The sequence below is a fragment of the Protomyctophum bolini genome (genome assembly GCF_963924005.1).
Source record: "Protomyctophum bolini genome assembly, chromosome: 1".
Lineage (NCBI taxonomy): Eukaryota > Metazoa > Chordata > Actinopteri > Myctophiformes > Myctophidae > Protomyctophum > Protomyctophum bolini.
The window spans coordinates 41,247,433-41,262,623 of record NC_137862.1 but is presented as its reverse complement, the minus strand read 5'-3'; the positions used below and the strand labels follow the sequence as shown (position 1 = coordinate 41,262,623).

Sequence of the window (15,191 nt, the reverse complement as noted above, 5' to 3'; positions counted from 1 at the left end):
TGTGTGTGTGTGTGTGTGTGTGTGTGTGTGTGTGTGTGTGTGTGTGTGTGTGTGTGTCCTTACTCACCTCTGTTGGTAGTCTCTTCCTCACACTGGCAGTTTTTCCATTAAACACCTGGGCCACGCCCCTCTTTGTATCCACAACAACACATATACTAGTCCACAGCTTGGTAGAGGACTCATTGTCCCAGAATGCCCGAAAGGACAGGAAATTCACGGTGTGCGGGACGGTCGATTTCTGATATGCCAATAGGTAGCCACTACTACTACCCTCAAGCTTTAACCTGCAGGGAGAAAATATTTTCTTTTCAGAATAATAATAGAATATAACCAGGTCATCGGTCAATTGACGATATTCAGACCGCTGCCATCTTGCCAGCAAGGTGCTAACTAGGTGCAACTTCCCATAGACAGCCCATTCATCCAAACAGAAAAGTCCAATCTAAAACACTTTTTGTTGTTTTATGAAACAAGTTTTTGTTTCATAAAAATCCACCAAAGTCATGTTATGAGCTACTTCCTGTCAATAAATTCTGTGCAGGTTATTTTTTCCAAAGTCTCAGAGTTTGGGAGTGCTCGTTGGATATCACTCAGTCAACAGACCTGCGTATACCACCTGTTTTGAATTTGCACATAATGCAGGAGGCAGCAGGAGGTTGCTTTACTAAAAACTCCAAAAATAACACCTGCAAGGAATTTCTTGACAGGAAGTAGCTTATAACATGTCTATGTGGATTTTTATGAAACAAACACTTTGCAGATAGAAAGAGGATAATTCAAGCTTTTTGCACAGCTGCAGCCTGCAATGTTGGTGAGTTTGATGTTGATTAATACAATCAGATAGTTCTGTTTGGATGAATAGGCTGTCTATGGGACGTTGCACCTTGCTGGCACCTTGCTGGCAAGATGGCAGCGGTCTGAATATCGTCAATAGGAGACTCAGTAGGAAACTCTTTGAGTCAGAATCCACCGGTCAACAAAGTATTGTCTTAGTCTAGTAGGCTACAACAAACAACCTAAAAAATGTCAATGAATTCAAGGCTTCATGGGGTGTGTACAGTAATTGATAGGTTTTTCTTTTCTCCTCTCCTCTTCTCATTTCCTACATGCTTCCTTGGTGGGAGGGACTAAGATGCAAGGAAGGGACACAAGTGTAGTTAATGAGGATTTCATTTAAGGACCAGAGACGCAGAGTGTATCTCTCTGTTATGTAGGCTGGGGCCGGGCATTGGAGTTCCAATCAAGGTGCATTAGGAGCACCTGGACAGTAACCTTGCGTCACCAGGCTTTCCACCTCGGAGGAAACTGATTATGCGTTTGGTATTTCAGAATGTGTTATTCGCCCAATGTTTCCTTATCGTCTGCTTTGGCTACGGCCAAGATTTTTTATTTTTTTGGTGTGTCACCTCACAATCTGACGTACATCTACAACCCTAGTATAGCTAAATAAGTAGGCCTACTCACTGATTATCTACCGTGCGGGAGCTTGGACTCAGGGTGAATATGGTTTGTTTCTTTCCCTCTGATATGTAGCGCAGACACACGGACACACCATGGCTAGTGCTACTAGTGTAGGGAGAGCCGAGAGGGGACTTAAAAGTGACCGTATCTGTTGGAGATAGAGTGAACATTTTCCCACGCAGGTCGCCGATAGTTGGCGGAGGAGCTGGAGGAGGAGCTGGAAGAAGAAGAAGAAAGCCAGAAACATTGAGTGAATCACGATTGTCTGTTGACTGTCCTCGGAAAAAAATAGAATCCATAATTAACATTCTAGTGTTAAACTGTACTCATTCTGACATATGGCAGGTGAAGAAAATGTCTGTTCTGTTCTGTACATGTAATATGTTGCTCACTGTCACAACTACTGAATATACAGTATGTTACACAACATTGTGGAAGCTAAATAAGTTAAATAATCTGTTACTATAGGGACAACACACACACACAAACGCGCGCACACACACACACGCACGCATTACTGCAAATTTCAATGTGTCAATACAAGATTGTGATACACTTCATTTAAAAATATCTCATCAACAATCTGATCTATACTTGAACTGTACATTAATTAGTTGTACCCTAACCCTAATTAGTTTTGTGTGAAAGTGATAGGCCTAGAGAAGGACTTGAGTTGCAACTAACAATTGCATTACTTTGTTTTAATTGTGTCATAGCAATCTCATAGTGAGAGTGGGTGTCTATTTTTTAACAGTAGCCTACGTGTTATGTGTGCATGTACAGTAGGCCTACCTGTAGGTTTCGCAGTATTAGTCATTTGAAGAAGATTCAAAAGCATGACAGCTAGGACCTCCAATATAAACACAGCGCCCTTCATCTTTGCTAAACCTTTTCAGTTGTTTATCTCTGTATTAGCTCTGTCTGTCTGCCAGGGTGTTTACTCATCCCCGACCGGTGGTTCATATAAAACGTCACATGCTCATTTATTTGAACAACGGTCTCTCTCTGATCGACTGAATAGTGACCTTTGTTCACAGAGATGTCCTGTGCTCACGCTGATTGGACGGTCGGGAGAACCAATGAAATTAAATGCTGCCCTCAGAAGGCATTATAATGAATATAAGTCACATCTCCGCCTGGCACGGGCGTGTGTGTGTGTGTGTGTGTGTGTGTGTGCAATCGCTTATCCATGTGAAGAATTACAACTAAAACGGCATCATGCTGAATACCAATTTAGTTTTGTACACAAACTCATAATTAATGCCCATACATATTTGCAAATGTTTGCGTTGGTGATGAAGACATCTTAATTGTCAAAACATTGGCAATTAAAATAATTGAAATGAAAGGTTACGCAAAGTTGCCTTGAGATCATGAGATGGACCCCAGTTGGGAAGAAAAAGAGACCAAAGAACACCTGGCGAAGGATAGTGATGATTGAGCTAAACGAGATTCAGGGACTGATTAACCCCGACCAGGGTCCCTGGGCCCATTATTTTTTAGGGTCCCCCATATAGCGCGGGTAGTAAAAAACGGTTTGGACGAAACCTCTTAACTCCATTGGACCCTCAAACTGCCTGCTAAAACATCTAACTCCACCACCTCTCCCCTTCTCATGCATGTAATTGACAATATAAACACCAACATTGATGAGGCAGTATTGCTTTGTTTTCAAAATATAAGGTTTTCTTCTTAGTTAGGTAGTTTCTTCCCGACAGCAGATATAGATAGATACCGTATGCAAAGTCCAATAAGAGAGCATAGTAGATAAACAAACGCATGCAACATTCAAATAGGTAGAATATGCCAAACACTCAATGTAGCTCCATTTACTTACTTTACTAATTATCCTCGTCCCGGATGGGGCATATAAGGCAAGCCTGGTTCCGGCCAGACTCATAGCGAGGATTCACTGACGCCTCTTCCCCGGATCAATTATGTTTTTTAAGGGCCTTGCAAAATTGTTGCCTGGATCAACACAGGTCTGTTGAAGAGCGCAACAACGCTAGCGTAAAAAAAAGCTGAACAGAATCCAGTTCTGGTGAGTCGCGGGCGTGTGCACGTAACGAGCACGCGTGCAACAAATTAACTGGACCGCGCTCACGTAAATACGCTTGCGTTGTCGTACCGCGACTTCTCCGAGCAAAAACGCAGGTCTCCCTGTTATTACTCCCCGTTTGCAAGGCCCTTAAGTCTTACTAGAATTACTAAACGTTTCTAAATCTTATATTTAGATTTAGTCTGGCTTAATCTAGTCACCTCATGAGGTTACTGGAGGTCAAATGTTTAATGTGTGATTACCTTTGAGGGATCGATTAAGCATGTTTACCTATACACATCCATTGTTGGTGTCAAACCCATTAGTGTCAATATCAGAATATAAATGGTTGTTTGTGTTTATGCTATTATCTTGTAATGTAAACCATATCTTGTAGTCTTCTTCTTGTAGAAGTCATAGCTTTCCTTGAATCCTTTGAGATTTTGAGAATCTATGCAATTTTTTTGTTTTCTCTCCTCCAGTACAAACCATCGCTATATGTAAATATGCTTCACAATGTGTTAACATTCAGCTGTACATTCAACCGGCCACCCTTTTTCGCAGTCCTGCCCCCTTTCATGACGACGCCAGGCCCAGGAAATAATTCCCAATGCATTTTCCCCATAGACACTTCACAAAGTATTTATTCAAAGACCTTTAAAGCGTCGTACGAAGCCAACTCGAGTCGTGACAAATCATGACAACAAACACAATATTTTGGACCAAACAAATAATTACAAAGAAGAAAAACAACAAAAAACCTGATGTTGGATAGGACATTGTGGAGGGCAGCGATCCAGGAATCCCGAGTTGGTGTTGGCTAGACCTCACTCTTGCAGCAACAACAACAACAAATAGCACCACCAGGAGGCCAATTTTTGCACATTTTCTCCAAATATCACACACATTGGTGCACATTATCTCTATAGTCGAGTGGTCGAGACGGATCCGTCCGATTTTTCATATTCCATCCTGATTGGCAAATTCTGAACATTGCTGGCCCACAACCTACCTGAGACGTGTGCTCCAAGGGGAACTTTTTGTAGTTCCCATATATACAGTAAAACATGGTACACACGCATGCATTCACACACACACACACACATGCACGCACACACACATGCACACGTACGCACTCTTACTTCATTACTCCCATCTAGAAACAATCCACACTTTATTTTTTACAGACATTGAGACATGGGAAAACATTTCATCACTCCTCCTTCTCTCACCCTGCCACTTCCATAAACTCATTTTTAACAAATTTTCATTTTTCATGGTGGTGAATTTTCACACTACCCTTTGCTGCAATATCAAGTGTAAGCCTCAAGGGCTATAAGAAAGAGAAAGACGGGGAGCGAGCAATCGTTGCCAGGAAGACAAATTATAGGACAGAAATGAAATATTTTATATATTTTATACTTAGTTGTACTGTGGTGTCGCGCGCCAAAGTTAGCCGATCTACAAGCTCACAACTGTCAGCATACTGTCAGCTCTCACGACATAATTAAGCATAATAAAGAAATTAAGAATTGGGGGGAGGGAATGAAAGTTGAAAGTTGAATCCCGCCTTCCAAGCTGTTGGCTGTGTGTGTAATATAATATGTGCCTGACTGTATAATTAGGCAACAGTAATGGGAAGAGTGTTAAACCGTGAAATACTGGCACATCTGGCCATTCCTTAATAACTTAATACCATCATACAGTATATCAACATTAACGCTTGAGCTAAACTATTAAGCCCTAATCCATAAATAATTTGGTGATAATATAATACTAGAATACTATAGGGTTGGGCCGCTATAGTATTTGGCCCTGATCAAGCCATTGCTGCTGCATGTGCAGTTTGAAGTTGGTCGGTCCCATAATAATAATAATAATAATAATAATAAACTTGATTTATATAGCACCTTTCGTGTCATAAAATGCAACGCAAAGTGCTTTACAGGGCAGAAGAAGATAAAAACAAAAACGTAAAGTAACATTAAGCAAGCAAGAATACAGTGGCCTTAGACAATAAAAAACAATAGCAAAGAGCATAAAACAACAATTAAGCAATAGCAAAGATTTTTTTATTTCAATGAATCGATTCGAATCGATTCATATCGTCAGGATTAATATCAATATATATCTATATATCGTTACATGCCTAGAGCTGACTGATTTGTTTGTGCCACAGCCATAGAGTAAGACAGAGTTACAACAACTCCATTCACTTCATAGGGCCAGGCTCTTCTACATAGACTTCTATTGGTTTGTCCTTTTTCAAAGGGACAGCCGGAAGTTTACGGAATGCATTGGAGTCTATGGGCTCGCGCGAGTACATGAACCATGTGACAGGCTGTTTTCTGCCCCCTCAATGTCGTAACTCTGTCTTACTCTATGGCTCTGGTTTGTGCCCGATACCATGATGACATCCTGGCCATGGGTTGTTTATGTCATAGGAATATAGGATCTCATCAACATCAATCACTGAAGAAATACAGGCCTGTTTGGCTTAGCTGTTTAGTAAGAAAAAATAATGTTTGTGTTAGGACAAAGTTTGTGTTTACACACACACCAAGAGCTGGACATAAAATAATAAAAAAGTAAGCTGTTGCTAAACTTTGTAGCCTAGTAAAACACATCTGTATAGAGATGCATGCTGTCAGTTCTCCTATGCAAATAACTTCATATGCCTAGGTTCATTGCATAGTTCATACATTCCCTGACATGAACACATATCTGATTGCATGGCTAAACACAGCTCCAACTTGGTTGTCAAGTTCAAGTACATCGCCGCCTACATGATTCTACATAGAATCGACACTCGTCGCCCTCGTGGCACGCTCTGAAGGCTGCAGCTTTGCCGTCCAGGTCCTCAACGCCCAGAGGGCCGTGTACGGTGCCGCCGTCATTCACGACGTCAACTCCACGTCCGACAGTCGTCTGGCCAGAATGGGATACACCTGGGAGGTCAGCGTGTGGTCGAAGGTACGCATCTCTTCCGTGTTTGTGACCGAGGAGACGACCGACTCTGAAACGCCACTATACAGATGACAAGGGCGGCCATGTTGTCCTCACGCCAGACCGCCGGTTATAATTCCGCCGCTGTCATCGGCTAGATCGCCACCTTCTTCTTCGTATTAGGCAACGGTCGCCGTAGAGTGCTTTTTAGCCCGAACACCGTGGTTTAGCCCAGTAGAGTCACTACTAGGGCTAGCCCTGTTCTGGGCTTTAGCCCGAACACTGTGGTTTAGCCCAGTAGAGTCACTACTAGGGCTAGCCCTGTTCTCTCTGCTTTAGCCCGAACACTGTGGTTTAGCCCAGTAGAGTCACTACTAGGGCTAGCCCTGTTCAACACTGTGGTTTAGCCCAGTAGAGTCACTACTAGGGCTAGCCCTGTTCAACACCGTGGTTTAGCCCAGTAGAGTCACTACTAGGGCTAGCCCTGTTCTGGTCTTTGGGGTCGGGACAAATCTTCGTCCTGGCACCGTACCTGGTCATCTTTGTGCTCTTCAGACGCCACCTTGCACTGTGGGCAGACGCCCGGACCGCCAGGGAGCTGCGGAAGAAACAATGTCAGTACAAGACGGACGACGTGTGTCTTTGTCTTTCTCTATTCCCTCCTGTTCTTCTCCTTTTTATTTTGTCCCTACTTTAGTCCAATTTATTCATAATGGCCCCTGTCTTACATAACATAATGTGACTGAAATAATGCAATGATGTGTAATCTGATTACATTTACAATAAGGCATAATCTGATTACATTTCAATAATGCCAAAGTTATTAAAGTGCAGTAAAGTGAAACCTGTGTGTGTGTGTGTGTGTGTGTGTGTGTGTGTGTGTGTGTGTGTGTGTGTGTGTGTGTGTGCGTGCGTTAGTGAGAACGAGAGAGAGAGTAAAGAGAGAGATAGACAGACGGAGAGAGGGGTTTTAAAAATAATGTGGATGAAAACTTGATTAATTTCTCTGGACTTGACCCCCCATGGAAATCCAATATGCCTTAGCTGTCTGCTTGCTTTTCTACATCGCGTGTGTGCGTGCGTGTGTGTCTGGGTGTTCCTGTGTGTGTGTGTGTGTGTGTGTGTGTGTGTGTGTGTGTTGAGTGTTCATCTACTAACTGAATAGGCCCAAGCTTAGGTCAAGGTGACTTAGTGAATCAAAACAAGGTAATTAGCTGCTAACCTAATTAGCTTGTCTAACAACACAGGTAAAAAAAAAAGGCGTTGCGCTTTCATCCCAGAACCTCCCTCCTCCTGCGCCTCCTAATGAAATCTGTTCCTCCTTTCTCCCCCCTCGCCTTATCATAATCTGTCTCTTCTGGGCATAGACTCTCCGAGTTTAACCTCCTCAAAGTCAATGTACTGTCTGTCTCTTCTCTACCGCTCTGTCTCCACTCTCTGCTTATCTATACCTCTGTTTCTCTTTTGTTTCTCTTTTCACTTGTCACTTCACTTCAACCTCCTCCTTTGTCACTATAACCCAGCTCGACCAGTCTCTTCCCTCTCCTTCTTTCTTCTCACCCCACTGGGCCAAAGAAGTCAAAGTAGATTGAAGTTCTACCTCAATCTTCATTGTTTCATAATCATATTATACTATGGCCAATATGGGCCAAAACTTGCAACGGACTCTTGGACTTTCGGGCAGGTGGAGTTTGCCTTCAGGTTGCCCCGACCGGCAAGTGCTCATTTGAGAGCGGACGCAACCGTCTATAAACACAACACCAGATATCTGTCTAAACACCTAAACATGGCCGGAGTGTTCCGTCTTCTGGTCTGTGAAATGTAAATTAAGAGCACTGTTTACCTATACTGTGCTGTTATCACTGTTGCTACACTTAAAAATATAAAATAACAAATATCCATAGCTATGTACTGTATTTGGTATAGAAATTGAGGCATAACATTTTTTCGCACAGCCCCATGAAGTAAAAACAATACGTGTTAAATTGAACGTGAAAATATACGCCAGGGACCCCCATAATAGAAGATCTTTAAGGCTCTAGCAGTGATTCTCAATCAGGTTCATTTCAAGGACCTCCGGGTTTGACCTGAATTGGGCTACGGACCCCCATTTTATGAAATTTCTATCTCTGGGACTCCCAATTTATACTGTAAAATCAATGTTTTTTTCGTGTTTTTTTCAATAAATGAAAAACCCACAGCTCTCCATATCAGCTGCAGCAGAAGTAGCCGTTTTGGAAAGGCAACGCTGCAGCAGAGATCCCAGCAGCACAGATTAGAAACTCACATGGGGGGACACCGGGACAGGCTTCACTTGAACAATTTAAAAGCAGTTCATAAGAAAACAAACTGTTGACGTTGAGCTATTCTCTCAAGACGGCTTCATGAGAGATTGAGATTGATCTGGGTTCCCAGATTGATGTTGACCTAATGTCAGATGATCATTTGCGGGGGTTATCTGGGAAAATACTGTAGGATGGCAGCACCATCTGGACGCACTGAGAAACATCAATACTATGGTGGTACTTTGTACACCGGTCCTCCACCTTCCTTTTGATCTAGCCATTGGCAGTGGTGGAAAAAAAGTAGGCCTACTCGATTGTTTTATTTAAGAATCAATACTGCAATGTAGAAAGTAAAAGTGCAGATTTCAAAATGTACTTGAATGCAAGTAAAAAGTGTTGGAATCAAAGTACCAAAGGAGAAAGTACTCACTATGCAGAATGTTCCATTTAAAGTTTTCAAATGCATACCAATATTTTGAAAATAGCAGATCTACAAGCTCACAATGCGTCGCATTGTGAGCTTGTAGGGTCGGCTATTTTCAAATGGCCGAAATGTATAAAGGCTGAAGTGTTTAATGTATGTTTTGTAATAATAATAAAGTAACTAAAGTTTAAAAATAAATGTAGTGGAGTAAAAGTACAATATTTGCCTCTGAGATCATAGTGGAGAGTAGAAGTAAAACTACTGGAAACTGGAAATACTCAGGTAAAGTACAAATACCTCCAAATTGTACTTAAGTACAGTACGTAAGTAAATGTCCATTGATCTCCAGTGTTGAGATGGGGAGGTGTTTACCAATCAAACAGTCAAACAGGCAAAATATTTCCACACTGAAATAATATAAGGCAGTGGTTTTCAACCCTTTTCATATCAAGGTCCATTATCTATTCAGCATTCGTGCAACGGACCACATTTAGCCTCTCAGACCCAAAACTTTTAATATTTTGTAGTGGTTGTCGATAAGACTTTGTCCACAAGTCCATGCTGTACCATTAGGAGAGATAACAGACACCCGTTGATCAAAATAACAATTATTTTATATTCTCTAATTTTGAAGACATCTTGTAAATTAAGTAATGCAGATGTTTAACAACAATTTAACTCTTGAGAGCGTAAAGTGAAACCAAATGGACCCATAAGTGTACATTTGGTTTAATTTTACACTCATATGAGTTATAAGGGTTAAATATCTAATAAGGGTCCATTTGGTTACCAAGTATCCATCATTTAGTTGCCACATGAATCCCCATCAAGGACCACTGGTGGTCCACAGACCACTGGTTGAAAACCACTGACATAAGGCATAAGGAAGTCAAATACATTTCTGATAAAAATGTATTTATGTGAATGAAAAATGATGTAACAAAAATGTCGTCAAACAATATAATCTGTAATTCTACAGATTGAATGTATGCAGTAAGGTAACAAGACTACTCGCCCAATTTCTGTTTTCCTCCCAGAATTTTCCCCAGTGAGGGGTGGGAGAGGCTGGACAGCAGATGGCTGGACTTTTAATTTCTCTAACTATAAACTTTCATGAGAGCAGACAGCCTAAGTACAAATATAATTTAAGTCTGTTATAGGGCAGTAATAGGGCATATGGTTAACATTATTTAGATTTCATGTTGTGGCACTCATGTGGCAAACAAGATAAAGTTATAATAATAAAGTGATAGTCCATCAGTCCGTGTTTGACTGTGGACATTGAAATGTTTCAATCATATTGCTCCATAGCAACTAGAAGGTATAGATAGTATCAGGCATTCAGAGAGATTTTCTTTTCTCAAACCAAAAAACCTTGACTGACCAGCCAGCTGAAATGCTTGAGGGTATCTAATTCTAATTCAGGAGGCTGATGCATTTATCAACACGATCAACTGGCCAAGGCACAGAGCAAGACCTTCTTTAGAGAAATGGTTCTAGTTAAATGGTCCTATCGAAAAGCCTTTTTAGCATTTATATTCACATTTGCTGCCTGGTGACACCCAGTGTGAATTTGCATGAATGGCTTGTACTTTGACTTGTCGCGGCGCACGCTATCGCCTATCTGTGGACATCTGCTCATCCGTCCGACTTCAGACTTGACGGTGCACTCGCTCGTGGCAATGCACACACCAACTGTGAAGGTGATTGGTTTCATGGTTCTTGAGATAGGCTATACGAACGAGGAAAACCCTTTTAGTTAAAAGAGGGAAAGTGCTGTGTAAAGTTAGACGAGGTCAAAAGAAGTTTTTTCCACAAAGGGCGAAATTGAAAAAAGAAAAAAGTAAAAGTAGAAAAAAAGTAATTACAGCAGCAAGCTTTATAAATGTGTTGGAATCCATCCCAGGAAGTGAGTATTACTGTTGAAGATTAAAGCTTAAAAGGACCATTGAAAGATTTGGTGAGATTAATTCTCAGTTTTTCAACTCTTGCCAAAGCATAGAAATACAATTTAAAAAAGCATGCTTTCATCACATTCCAAAATGAACATCTCTACAACCATGTAAACGTCCTCGATTACCCAGCTAGCAAGTTATGGCGCGCCGCCTGCGGGAGGCGGTCGCCGCGCGCCGCCGATCGTGTCCTCCGCCGGGCGCGTCGCACGATGTGGCCGCGTCGTTCTTGATCAGCGTGTGCCGTGCGCGCCGACGCGCGTGTAGCCGGCGCCCCGCTTCTCTGCCGCGACTCGAACGTCAGCTACGACGGCAGCAGCAGGACAGCGTGGAGCTGTCTTATGACACCCCCCCCCCCCCCCCCATATATCCTCGATCCTCCCCCATGCTCACCTCCCTCCCACATATTTATAGAAACATAATAAAGCAGCAAATGTATACTTAATTTTGTTTCTTTATTAGGAAAAAAAAAGGTTACAATGAAATCATTTAGGCACATAGAAAAAATATGTAAACAACCAAGTTTAGAATACAAGTGGTTGATTTTTATGTCATTTTGCTGAGAATGCACTTTAAGACCACTCTGAGAACCACTGGCTTCTAAAATCTATAAAACACCAACTTTCCTGAAACCACCAGAACATGTTGGATAAGATTGTGTCCACATTTCCACAGTTTTCTGAAAAACCTATGTTTCTATATTAGTGGTTCTCAAATTATGTTATGTCAAGGACCCCAGAAATATTATGAAATTGGCCGCAGACACCTACAGTATCTGAAAATATGTTGTTCCAGGGACTACCCAGAAGCAAAGATGAGTTTAAAAACGTTTGCTCTGAAACAATATATATTCAAAGATTTGCACATTTTCAGGATAAAACTAAATAGCAGACCTACAAGCTCGTAGCGCGGTCCCTGGAACAACATATTTTCAGATTGGAGTAAATCGTTTGAACACCAATGATACAGAAACATCTAGGCTTTTCAGAAAACAGTCATACCATTCAAACACTTTTACCATAATTTTAAAAGCTGTTAGATTGTTGGCAGATTTACAAGCTCACAAGCTTGTAGATTTGCTAATACTAAAATGTGGCCCAAACACAGTGAACGTTTTAACTAAAATCTGCGAGGATTTAGAAGACATTTTGTGGAATCAGTTCAAGTTTAATTTCTATAAAACACCAAGTCTATTCTGTGTGGAGTTAGTTATGTAGGCCCAGTAATGTTGCAATAACAGTTACACAGCAATAAACAGAACACACAATCGAGATTCACCTTTTGAGCAAGAAATCGTGCAGCATACATTCAAGAAATTCAATGAAACCCCTATAGCGGTGGGTTTGAACCCTTTTCATGCCAAAGTTATTCAGCATTTGAGCCACGGACCACCATTTGATGAGCTGCCTGCCGTGCCTGTCCGTTTCCTTCCTTTATGAAGCCTGACTGGTGGTGGCCGCCAGCAGAAGTTCCAAAATGCACCCTGTCCAACGTCTCCGGCTCTCAGACCCCAGGTCCCTGTCACTGAAGTCCAAGATCCCCTGGTTTTAGCCACTTTAACCATTATTTAAAAAGCTGTAAGCTGTTGAAAACGAGTTTGTAGATTTGCTAATTTTGAAACATCGTGAAAATGTGGCACAAATCTGTAAATATATATTATTTTGCAGCAAATGTTTTAACTAAAATCTGTGAGGATTTAGAAGACATCAGTTCTCAAGTGTAAGTGCTTAAGTCTTTAAAACACCAATTCTCTTCTGAGTGGAGTCAGGAGTTTCTGAGCGTAGCAATGTATGTATGTCCCCATGTCTGTATGTCCGAGCACGGAAAGCTGGGTGCGTTCCTTGAGGTCTGGATGTTGCGTATAGTAGAGGGTCAGGGAAACCCGACTGGTGGTAGCCTTTCCAGCAGAGGTTGCATTTGAAGTCGATAGGTCTTCCTCCAGCGAAAGTTCGTCTGAAATCACAGAATTAATTAAATAAATTATTTTCACCTTAATCATAGGCCTACCTACCATCACTTTTAAAAAGCTGTTATCTGTTGAAAAATAGCAGATCTACAAGCTCATAGTGTGGCACAGAGTGCCACAGTACTCATCATAATACACCTCAGTCATTTAAAATCTTATGATGGTAACAATGGTACACAGTTACACATTGTTGGGTGCCAATTTTCTGTCCTTGGTAAAATGAACAATTACCTTAAATTAAAGAACGATGTCTCAGCTCTGTACAGCATGTCACCTTGTCTGTAAAATGAAATCAAATTCAAGTCAAATTTCTTTCAAATGTAACAGCAAACTTGAGGCAAGAGAGCTTGTAGCATGCAACCTTAATTCAGTGGTAGAAATGTTCTTACCGTTTGTACGCCCAACAGATCCAAGTCCTGTGTCTGAAATCACAGTAACAACAAAATGGTAAACATTGTATGTACATAAAAATCAATTTGATGAAAACAGAAGATCTACAAGCACACAATGTGCTGCGAGCTTGTAGACCAGCTATATTCAGCATGCAACCAAGTGTAAAAATCAGGCTTAGAATAAAACAACAAAATGACAAAAATTAAATCAAAATGTGTTGTAATTAGACAAATCTTTATTTGCAATTGTGGCCTAGCAAAGTTCCTTTAGAGGAGACAACAGAGAGAAGAGTAAAAGAAATGGCTCAGAAGAACGTACCTGCATGGCAATGCTCATTTTGGTCACTGCATCTGCACCTATAATAGAATAACAAAAAAAGTCTGTTTTAAACATTAGCCTACTATGTGATATTTTTTACATTTGCAAGACAGACATTTGACGAAGATTTAGCCTTGCAGACCCCACATACACACAGACCCCATGCTGTATTGATGTGGTACCATAGGAGAAGTTCTAAAACAAAGAATGACAAAAAATGTGATTTACAGCTAAATGCTGTTTATGTAGTCTACACAAGCAACGTATCAAATCTTATCTAATTCGAATAATTGTGTTTAAGGACTTATCAACACAATAAGAAGTTACCTGTTAAAATAGCATGAGTTATACGTTTGCTAATGCTAACCTTATCCCCTCGTCCAAACAATAGATTGCCCAGGTAGCTAGGCTAGCTAGCTAGAGGGAAACATACACAGATAAAGATCGAAACGATTTTAACACGTGCAATTACACTACACACGGTAGATATCGGATATAAAAATACACTGACCTTTCAACTGAATTTCTCCGGAGAAAAACTGTGTAAGAACTAATATAAGCATTTGTTGGAGAGTCTTGTCTTCTGCGACTGCCTCCACCCCCGTACGTCGATTCAACAAAAACAACAACACTGAAATGCATGCCGGGGGCCTATTTCACGAATCTTGGATTAACTAATCCAGGATATAGGCCAAAGCCAGGCTTTTTAAATCCTGATCTTTACAGCCTGGTTTATTCCGTTCCACTAAAGCCAAGCGAGGCTCAGAATTGGCGGATTTGGCGAGCCGGGATCAGCAAGCCTGGCTTAATAGACAGTCTGGCTTGTTGTCTCTAGACCCCTTCTGTGGATCAAAGATTTACTGATCCTTCTTCTTCATGGGGTATTAAGGCAGTTTGCATCCTTAATAGTTGCATTACAGCCCCCTTCTGTATATCTCATTATCTTTACTAATCTATTCAAGACTTACTGATACAAGGACTTAAGCTTCTAAAATAAATACTGCTGCTGTAATTAAAGAGAGAACATACTCTCAATAGTGGATAGACTGAATGATTAACTACCCCAAAAATATAGTTTACATTTTACCACTACTATTAACTTAAAACAGAATTCTTAATATTGTAAGCATAATGATATTGTCGCATTGTGATATTTGGCCATAACTCCCTCCTCTGAGGGAGCTACCTTTGGGGAAGGGGGTTGTTGTCCAGACAGGGGCCAGACTGGTGAGGCCAAAATTTGTGCTATTGCCATTGAGAATACATTGGGCGTTTAAGTTAAATAACTCAGAAACTACAAAACATTTCAAAGTAAAAAGTTCCAGCATGTGTCTCCACAGTAAGCTGAATTTTACAAAGTGTGAATGGAGTTTCTAGGTGAAAGTGATTTTTTGAAGTGCCACTATCT

At 41.1% G+C, this 15,191-nt stretch overlaps 1 long non-coding RNA gene across 1 annotated transcript; it reads right to left on the bottom strand.

The window, feature by feature from the left end:
• Positions 1–12,217: 12,217 nt before the first annotated feature.
• On the bottom strand, positions 12,218–13,821 carry LOC308315402. The gene is made up of 4 exons (XR_013964025.1): positions 13,784–13,821; positions 13,462–13,494; positions 13,304–13,351; positions 12,218–13,059 (listed from the first exon to the last, which is right to left on the bottom strand). It is a non-coding gene; the product is annotated as an uncharacterized lncRNA (long non-coding RNA).
• Between the last annotated feature and the right edge of the window lie 1,370 nt (positions 13,822–15,191).